The sequence below is a fragment of the Diospyros lotus genome, chromosome 12, assembly GCF_014633365.1.
Source record: "Diospyros lotus cultivar Yz01 chromosome 12, ASM1463336v1, whole genome shotgun sequence".
NCBI lineage: Eukaryota > Viridiplantae > Streptophyta > Magnoliopsida > Ericales > Ebenaceae > Diospyros > Diospyros lotus.
Window position 1 is genome coordinate 5,884,772 of NC_068349.1, and position 10,717 is coordinate 5,895,488.

A 10,717-nucleotide genomic window follows, 5' to 3' on the forward strand; every position below is an offset into this window, starting at 1 on the left:
TCTAGCCTCCCATGTAGGATGGACGGTAATATATGAACGGTATGGATAGAGTATTCTTTTTGTCGATTTTTGTATTTTTATTTTTTTTATCTTTATCAATATATGCTTGATATATTTTATTGTGAAAAATTCATATTTATAGTTTAAATAATTTTATAATAATTTAAAAACAAATAAATCTAATATTAATATAAGTAAAAAACTAAACAATATCTACAATAATTTAGGCTGTTTCAATATATTAAGTAATAAAAATATCACATTGATTTGTTGGGGTTTAGGGTGACAGGTAAGAGAGGTCATATACTTAGATTAGGGGTTTTGATTTTTTTAATTTATAAATTATAATATATGTACTTAAATAATATATATATATATCAAGGTAAAGTATGAATAAAAAATTTGATAGATATTTCAAATGTTTCACTGATACTCTTTTTATCAAGGTATCAAGGTCGCAAATGAATCGAGTCATTCTCGAGTGACTTGATATTTGTTTTGACAAAAACTCATTTGAATTCGTTCATTAAGATAAATAAGTCGAACTTGAACATGATTTTGAAATTTGATTTGTAAACAAGCTAAATTTGACTTAAATAAAACTCGATTCGTTAAAATTCGCAAACATATTCAATTAAAATCTTATAAATACTAATAAGTTCGATTAAAGACTCATAAACATATTCGATTAAAAATTCATAAATAGCTTGTAAATATGCTCATTTATGAATATATTAATATATTTATTTATAATTTTATAAATATATTATTTAATATAAAGTTATTAAATTTTAAATTATTATAATAATATAATTAAATTGAATTTATTTAAAATTATTATATATTTATTAATTTAATCATTTAACATAATATAATATATATGTATATATAATAAAGTAAAATAAAAAATTAGATTTAGCCAAACACCACATAAATAGTTATTTAAATTAAAAACCCTAAAAAATGAAGAAGATTAAAAACAAAAGAAGAAAGAAACAAAAAGCGAGAGGCAAACACGACATCGCCCACAGTCAACACTTGCTGTCGCCACCATCACTACAAGCCTCCATCTAAGGTTGAACCACCGTTGGTTGTTGTCTTCCTTCGCCATTGCACATCGTTTTCCATCGCTTTGCCATCACCTGTTATACCTTATATTTGCTTGTCGTCGCAATATACACCTCCGATACGCTATCATCATTGGTTGCTACCTCTTATTGTTGTTGCCACACACCTCCTTCGATAGGTTTTTGCAAGCCCCAACTTGAGTTTGGACTCACCAACAAGTGTTTGGGCTTGAGCTCAAGTTTAGAAATTAGCCTAACAAGCCAAGTCTAATTGAACTTGAGCTCCTTGATAGCTCGAATAGGTTCAATTGCAACCCAACTTTTTATAAATATTTTTTAATACTTAAACTCTCTCAATTATAATAATAATAATAATAAATATCCATACCCATAGCTATCTTTAGCTTCTTTTTAACAACCTAAACCTCGGTGTGTTGGTAGTCAGGGCAAAGGAAACAAGCCCGCTTTGGCGGCTTCTTCCCAATACAATAGTACTCATTTCATTTATCCTTTAAATTATATAGAAATCTATTCACGAACGTGATAAAGATGGTAATGATAATATTTAACATGGTTCTGGATCTTTGGCCCTCTTTGCACATCTAGCCAGCCATTGCCCATAATCAGTCGTGGGTGGTTGGTAGTTTGGCTCATTGGAAATTAATTCACGAAATAAAAACCATTGAATGGTGTTTTATGGTTGTGGGTTAGTGGATTCCTATGGAATTAATTGGCTTTTGCGACCTTTATTATTATTGGTGAGTAGTGTTTTTCACATTCTATTTTATGTTTAATTTGGAACAAGCGAAGACTAAACATGGTATTGGTGAGTGGCTTCTTCAGAGACATTTTTAAACTTAGGTGATGAAAGGGTGTATGTGCAAAAATAGAAACTATTTGAACTTATAGAAATATTTTTAAACTTTTAGGAGTTTTTCGTACAAATAACCTAAATCACATGAGTCTAAAAGGGGAATTTATCTAACAAATAATAATGCATTTTGACAAAAATTTTAGCTTTTGTCAAATAGCCTTGGAGAAATGTCTAATAAACACTTTAACAAAATTAATAGAAACAAACACAGCAATCTTAGTGCACTATTTTTTTTTTAGAAATAGTGTATAAACGAGGGACATGTCAACCAAAAAAAAAAAAATGTTATTGATGTGCCACAAATTAAATCTACTAAAAGATAAAAAAGTCCAAATGTCTAAAGCATCATTTTGGCCCCAAAATGATGTCCAAGAGATTGAATGTCTCTCGAAAATACAAAACGTCTCAAATTATATCTCTCGAGCATGGGTTCATAAACTATAATCAAGTTCCGAGAATTGTGTCCTCTCAAAACTTGTGTAATAAATTCTCTATTTTCAGGAGATTTTGAATAAAGCGCGAACAAAATAATTTTGATATCCAAAAATTCTTCCAAAAATCCTGCAAAAATATGGACATGATGTATAAAAATCCTAATTTTAGTCGATCTCAAAATATCATAAATATTTATGAGTTCCTTTATAAATAGGTAAGCGTTCATTCTAAAAAAGGTAATAATTCGAGTAATAGTAATTATCATTATTATTTTTTTATCTTAACAATTTTCAAAGCAAGTAGAAGTATTTTTGATATTTTCTAAAATTAGAAAGATTAATTCTCTATTTATGACAATCCCTTAAACATGTTGTCTTAAATTTCTCTTATTCGAAAACTAGAGTACATATTTTGATTATAAATAGGTTTAAATTGCAATATGTAATTATTGATTAACTTTGCAGTGTTACAATATAAATATTTGATTTTGTAATGACAATTTTAACCTCGCTATTAATTTATAGGTAGTTAATATGAATTTCAATATTTAAAACTTTTTAAAGAATTTATGAATTTAAATAATCTAAAAATAAATAATAAAAATTTAAACCTATTTATAATTAAATAAAACTCTCTCCAATGGTAATATAATAAACCACTCATAAATAACAGTAGTTAAATAAAATGAAATGAAAAAACAATCACATGCAAAAATATAAAAGTTTAACGTGAAAAATCTATATCTTTCAACGTGAAGAAAAAAGTCACAGGATAAATTCCGACAAAAATCTATTTTTAATAATCAATAAGAATAAGAAGTCATCCCAAGAAGAATTTATAATAATTAAATAACAACTATTTGTAATCTTAAAAGAAATCAATAGTGATTTGAATAAAAATCAACAACATATTTTTTCTTCTAAACTTTTATGTTTTTTTTTTCTTGTGTAGCCTTGTATTTGTCGTGGTTTTAAATATATTCATCAATCGTAAAAAATCACTTATTTAAACACCTGAGCAACAAATGATACGTATGCGCGTTAATGTGACAGTTTTCCAATATCTCTTTCTCTATCTCTCTCTCGCATCTTCTCAGCTTCGTATTTTTCTTCAGTGGCATCCTTTCAGCTCCATCTCCCTTTTCGATTTCTTCTCAACTTCTTATATTTCTTTGGCACCTCCTTCAACTAAATCTCCTCTCTATCTCCAACGTCTCCTTAGCTCACTCTCTTTCTATATGGAGTCTCGTAAGTTCCATTTCTCTTTTTAGTGGTGTCTCCTCAATTCCCTCTTTCTATTTGACAAAGCTACAAAATTTTTATTCAAGTGACTAGAACAATTAAGAGCAAAGAAGAAGGATCTAAAAAGGAAAAAGCCAAAGCTAGAGCTATTGAGACTTTACACATGGTTAATTGTGAAGAATCATCTTCTTTCACCATTAAAATCAAGTAATGGCAAAGCAAGTGAGGGAGTTGAGGAGACACTGTTGGATAGAGAGAATGAGACCAAAGACACCATCAAATTTGAGGTGATATAGAGAGAGATGGAGTTGAGGAAACGTCGAAAAAAGAGAGATGACGGTGGAGTTGACGTAACTAGTGAGAGAGAGAGAGCGCGCACGTTGAGAAGACAATGAAAAACTATCACATCAACACACATGCTTATTATTTGTTAGGTAGATGTTTAAATGAGTGATTTTATACAATTTAGATATACATTTAAAATTACGAAAAGTTTAAATTTTCACACAAAAAAAAAAAACCCATAAAATTTATAAACAAAAATATGCTTTTGGCTAATAAAAATCTCTAGTGTACAAATTCATCATACAAAACCTTACTTGCAAAAACGAAACAATTCTCCAGACGAAGATTAACCATTCAATTATAATTACACAGTTACCAAAATTAACTTCTAAACAACACACGTAAGCAAAACTTGAGGAAGCCAAAACAAGAACAAAAATTATTCTCCACTATATCAATCTGGAGACAATTTAAATATTTCTCCAATTTTAACATTATTTTGATTTCTTTCCCCCAAGTCAAATTAGACGAAGACATCATTCTCATTAGGGGAGACTTTTAAATAAGTCTTAATAATTACATCAAATTATATAAGTTATAATTTGTCTCTAATTATTTTCTATTTTTATTACACATACTCTTATGGACCCAAAAAAATTAACCCTTAATAAATGCACCTTGTTTTTAGACAAGGTGTATTGTTTTTAGTTTCAAAATAATTTTATTAGTTAATAATAAATGTATTGTATTTTGTAATATTTTATCAATTAATTAATAAAATTATTTTAAAACTAAAAATAATGAAAAGATGCATTTATTGAAATTTAATCATTGCTCAATGGTTAACGATACCCAAAAATAATTATAAATTTATTAAAATAATATGTGGATCGTCTCTCTATTAGCCTATATAGGGAGAAAATCCAACCAGAAGGAATGAAATCTCTAAAAGGTTTTAGAAATAAAGAAAAAACTAAAGAATAAATGGAAAATTCGATTTTCAAGTAAGGAATCTGAGGTAGAGGTCACAGTGTTGTACCAACTATGCAGAAGAATTTCAAACGATGTCGTTTGACATTTTTGGCACTGCCTATCGTAATAGTCAAGCAAATTCCATACATAACAAATCCATCTTCCAACATACCTCTACTGTAAGAGCAAAGAGTTATGAAATGGTGCAGCTACAAGCGCGCGGGCAACCACAAGCATGGCGACTGGCCATTACAAGCAAGCAGAGATCCAAGATGCTTCATGGGTTCAACGCCCACGCAACCTTTAAAGCCCAAATCAAGCAAGTTAGACAACGGCAGATAGTCAGTCATTTTCACAGACAACATGATTATGGCAGAGAGTGTGCAGAGAGTGTTGTCCTTGTGTTGTAGAGTGTCCAAGAGGGAAATTGAGAATATTCTGAGGAGAGGTTTTTATAGAAGCTTTGTTTCAGAGAGAGACGTTGATCTGAGGACAAATGTTATAATGAATATCAAAGATTTGAACCAGATAATTAACTCTCTAGAGCAATGTAGGCCAGTACCTGGAATTATTCATTCAATTCTCACGGCCCAGTTGTAGGCCTTGGAACTCACCAAACCAACTATGTTGGCTTTAATTGGTTAAATCAGCCTTCTCCTTGGACCACACCTAACCACTGAAAAAATCAATACAAGAAGGTAAAACAAGAAAACAAGAGAAAGCTAGAGAACTCAAGAACTCCAATTACAAATTTTGAGGCATAAAGAGTTCTAATTGTGTTGTTGCTGGAAATATACAACAATTAAAATTTATTAAGTGGGAAGCTCAAGTTCTGGTAGAGCCAGGCAAGGAACTTGGTCTGCGAGCTGGGAAGCAAGTAGCAGGCTGCTGTTCGGGGAAGAGTTCGTCGTTGTACGGGAGAACTTGTGCCTCTATTTGGGGGAGAGATCAATTGGCCTGAGTCTCTAGAATAAATAGTTGTTGGACTTGAATAAGCAGCATAAAATTGAAGTGGGAGGTTGAGGTAACTGCCTAGGGGAGTAGCTCTGCTGTTTGGGAAAGATGCTGCAAGGCAATACACAGTCGTATGGCACGTGGAGATTTCTTCTGTGCGGATCCTTTGATGCTTAAGTCAGACAAAGTCATGTTAGTATTATGAATAAATAAGCAAATAGAACATTTGAAATTTGGACGATAGACAACATGAGAAGGTATTATTAGTGAAACCTTGTGTCTTCAGAAACTAAATTTGTTATAATATATATGGAGAATACCTTAGGAATATGGGGAAAACCTGTCCTGTATAATTTTACGTGTAAACCTGTCAAGAAGACAAAAACATTCTCAAAAAATAAAAAACCCCGCTTCTAAGTCCAATTCTAGCCAAAGGAAGTGGGTGACATTTGATGCTGCCAAATATTTGATCGTCCTATTTGGAAGCCAATAAATGAGTCAAATTTATGTTTATTATCTTATCACTTCATGAGTTCGTTATAGAATAACTCACAGGTGGAAGAACTGAAACACTGTGTTGCATGAGGTCCAGGGGAGATGAAGCATTAGCAGCAGCAAAATGATGAGGCGTTTGTTGAGGTTACCATCTCAAGACTGGTCAAATATTGTATCCTGACGATTCCTACAACAAATCCAAAACAAGTTTGCTCCCCACTTTTAGCATCACTTACCATTGGGGGTTTCTCAACAACTCGATTTGTGCCTTGCTATTGGGTTTCCTCAACTACATAAACTGAAGTGTTCTCTTTCAATTGTCGTTTATTGTTAGAATCTAAGTTCTAGTTCTCGCCATCTGATTTCATGTTTAAATCAAAACAACACTTTCTCTTCTGAGTTTCCACATTAAGATTTCCTAAATTATCTTTTTCTTAAGTTTACTTCAAAATCACCATTCTCATCCAAATTGAGATCAATGCATGCATTTTTCCTTGGACGTTGTTCTTTAGAATGAAAGTTTGAATCAAATCCCTAGCTTAAATTATTTTCCCCTAGTTAAATTCAACACATTATCCACCTTAACCCATTATAGTCGGTGGAACTCAAATTCCCCATAGCTAAAACAGTACCCTAAACCTTTTGGCTTGAATAATCCTTAGAATAATCTCCTCACCTAGCAACTTTCACTCATGAACTAGCAAAATTTGTCACTTGCATCGACAAGAAGAAGACGACGTTCCTTGGGCTTCTAGAAACTCAAGGCTCATTTGTGAGTTCGAACTTAGAAAAACCAGTAAAAGATTGATCATTGATCACGATTCTTGTCCTCATTCCCACTACATGAAAAAATAAAGCAACTTCAATAATTCCACCTCCTCAACCTAGTGTGCAGGGGAAAGGTAAGTGGACAAGAAAACTAATAAAGCCATCCATTAAGTAGGCCCCAAAGAACAAGGGAATGATCACCATCAATCTTTTCTTTGGTTGTCAGTAGTGGATGACTTTATTAGTTTTCTTGGATGTCGCCTTTATCTTGTTCCCTAGGTGGTGTCATGTAGGCAAGGCCATGGCATGAGATTCCGAGGAATTGAAATTATCTAAGGTTGCTTCACTTTTACATGGAATAGGGATGAGAATTTTGATCAATGATCAATCTGGTGCTGGTGCTTCTAAGTTCTAATCTAATCTTCTGGAAGCCGAAGAAATGGCGCCATCTTCTTGCCAATTCTAGAAAACATAAATTCGACGAATTTCACAAGTAAAAGTTGTTTGACAGTGGTGAAGAGAGATGGTCCGAGCCAAAAGGGGTTCTTGGAAGATACTGTTTCAGCTATGGGGCATTTGATGAGTTCTAGTGATTGTATTGGGGTTAAATGTTGGATTGATTTTTTTTTTTTTTTGGGTGAGGGTTAATTTAAGCGAGGGATATAATATAAAATTTCAATGTTCAAAGAAAAATACATGCAATTGATCTCAATTTGAATGCGAATTTTGAGTAGACTAAAAAAGAGTGTGGTTTAGGGAATTTTGATGTGGAAATTCAGAAGAGAAAGTGTTGTTTTGATTTAAACAAGAAATCAAATGACGAGGGGCTAGAACTTAGATTCTAACTCTATAAACGACAATTGAAAGAGAACACTTCAGTTCATATAGTTGAGGAAACCCAAAAGCAGGACCCAGATGGAGTTGTTGAAGAACCCCAAATGGTAGGTGATGCCAAAAGTGAGGAGCAAGCTTGTTTTGGATTTGCCTTAGGAACTATCATGATATAATATATATTCCCCGTACCTTTGTACACATCCTGCTGCATTATTTAAGGATTTCAACAAATTCAGATATTATTTAGTTAGAAGAAAACATCAAACCATAAAACAAAGGTTCTAGACCTTGTCGGGTAACCCTTGAGGCCAAGAAACAAGGCAAAGGTGGAAAAACATAATTGGAAAGATAGTATTACTTACATGCTGTCTTTCTGAAGATTATTTGCTACTTCGGTTCAGGAAATCCAAGGCACCCTGCACAACTGAGAAGCATGAATCACTGGGAATTCATAAAGATACAAGATTCCAAAAGGCAACCAAAACACTAGAAGCACAAGAAAATTGAAATCTGTATCCACAACATTTAACACTAGAAAATTGTTTGTTAGTATATAATCACTCATTGCATGAGCAATTTATTTAACATATAACCGCTCGTGTCACACAAGTGATTATATATGAGATAACTATGTGTCACAAATAGTTATACATTTTCATTGCCACGCTAGCTAGCCTGCCAGCATGGTAAGTTCAATCCTAGATTGGTAAATATTTTAAGGTAAATCTTGTTTTGGTAATATTTGACTAAAACAATATCATTTTCAAAAAACTCTAATTGGAGTAACATTAAGAGGTTCAAGAATCAAAATCAAGTTACCAACAAAGTAAACCTGGGGAATTTCTCTCCCTATTTATTGGTGATATTGAGATGATTTCACAAATTTCTAACCTTAACCAATACCAACACTTAAATGCACAATTAACGATATGCATTCACCCCTTGCAAAGCAAACAAAGCAAAATCAAACAATCCCCAAATATTTAACGATTAAATAAATGAACTTACGTACTAGGAATCCCGACGACGTCTTCAGCCATCCCAAGGCTAAAACGACACCGCTTGTTTCTGCCGCCGGTGCGGCTGCGACGGATGCTGCGATTGCTGTGTTTATGGTGCTTTTGCAGAACATAGCGTCCTGCAAACCAGAGCCGAGTCGTCAAGCCAACCTTGTGCCTCAACCCAAGGTCGTCGATCGTCGCAACCGTTGCTACTGGTTCAATCTATTCAATCACTCTTATAAATTCGATGACTGCTCTGCAACAAATTACACACAATAAATGAAGTTGATTTCACTTTTGACCAGATTAGCGCATACACCCTTGATTAACCTCAAACAATCATAACGTCGCACAAAATCATGAAAATTCTGAATATCTTGACAGAAATCGCTGTTTACGAAGACTAACTCTATTCTCCAGCAAAGTTGTCGAATCTCTTCACCGATCAAATCAACTATGGCTGAGATCTCCTTCTCCTTCTCCTCCTCAATCAGCAGTTTCCTACATCTCGACATAGATCAGAGAAGTAGAAGGGGAATGAGGAGGATAAAACTGCCCTCCCCCCTCCGCTCTCTCTGTCTCTCTATTCCTCGAACACCACCGCTAGACTAATTTGTATCTTCTGTCTCCCTTAATTGCTTACGTTGAGACTCACTATTTTAGTCTACTTTCCGTGCATGAATCATCAGAAGCAAATTTTATGGTGACCTTAGGCCACCATATCTTGCGGTAACCGAACCACTAAGAAGCTGTCACCTGTAAAGATGGCAACTTCCTCCCTCGACGGGCTATTTTTGTTTTTTTTTTTTTTCCTTTTTAAATATATTTTATATGCTTTTGAGGGGTTCTATGCAATCCTGCAACTTTACATTTAACACAGTAAAACCCACAAGATTTAGAAACAATTACAATATAATCCCAACGTCGATGGTATATTAATTTAAAATATTATTAAAACAATAAAATATAATAATACATATATTACTATGTTATATTTTAAAACATTATATATTTTATTATTGATACTAAACTGTAATATGCTATAACAATATATATTGGTATTATAATTAATAATATTACTACACTAATAGCATTATAATAAGTTGTAATTGCATAATAATATTAATACATTATTAGCGTTATAATGACTAAAATGGGAGCACTATAAGAGTAAAAAAGAAGTATTTGTAAGAAAAAAAATTAAAGTATCATAATAAAAAAATAGAAGCACTGCAAAGGTAAAATAAGAGTATAATAATACTAAAATGGAGCACCACAATGCAAAAGTAAAATTATAGCACTAGCGTGAAATGGAAACACCAAAACACTAAAATATGAGTATTGTGAAAAAAAAAAACTCGAAGGGTTGCAAGAGTAAAATTAGAACACCACAAAACTAAAATAAAGATGACCACAAGAGTAAAATAGAAATATCGCAACACAAGAAAAACACGAAAGCACCACAAGAGTATGTGAGAAAATGGAAAGTATTGCAATACTAAACTTCATAAGTAATATATATTCTACTTTTTGAGGGTGTTTCTTATGTGTTTTTTGCTCTCTTTCTTCTTTCTTTGTCCTTATGTTTTGTTGTCCTCTTTGTAAGTGACAACTTTATCCATGCGATCCTAGCTAGTGATAGACTTTTCCAAAGAAATCCTAGCTTTCTTTCAAACTTCGATGGGTCATCCTCACTCAATGGTTCAGGAAGACAATACATAAACATCCTCATGATGCAATTTTCTTGCAAGTGCCATTAAAGGCCCATTAAAAAAAATGAAAAATAAAACA

At 32.6% G+C, this 10,717-nt stretch overlaps 1 long non-coding RNA gene across 11 annotated transcripts; it reads right to left on the reverse strand.

Annotated features, from left to right (window-relative positions):
• Positions 1-2,260: 2,260 nt before the first annotated feature.
• Positions 2,261-9,614, reverse strand: LOC127787685 (uncharacterized). 11 transcript variants are annotated; one of them, XR_008020181.1, is made up of 8 exons: positions 9,335-9,614; positions 8,938-9,182; positions 8,288-8,341; positions 6,382-8,130; positions 6,149-6,195; positions 5,437-6,000; positions 5,047-5,175; positions 2,261-2,502 (listed from the first exon to the last, which is right to left on the reverse strand). It is a non-coding gene; the product is annotated as an uncharacterized LOC127787685 (long non-coding RNA). The 11 variants fall into 11 exon arrangements; XR_008020186.1 differs by lacking the exon at positions 2,261-2,502 and having other exon boundaries at positions 4,877-5,175; positions 6,382-6,510; positions 8,115-8,130; positions 8,288-8,349; positions 9,335-9,603; XR_008020184.1 differs by lacking the exon at positions 2,261-2,502 and having other exon boundaries at positions 4,877-5,175; positions 6,382-6,510; positions 8,115-8,130; positions 8,934-9,182; positions 9,335-9,603.
• Positions 9,615-10,717: the final 1,103 nt, after the last annotated feature.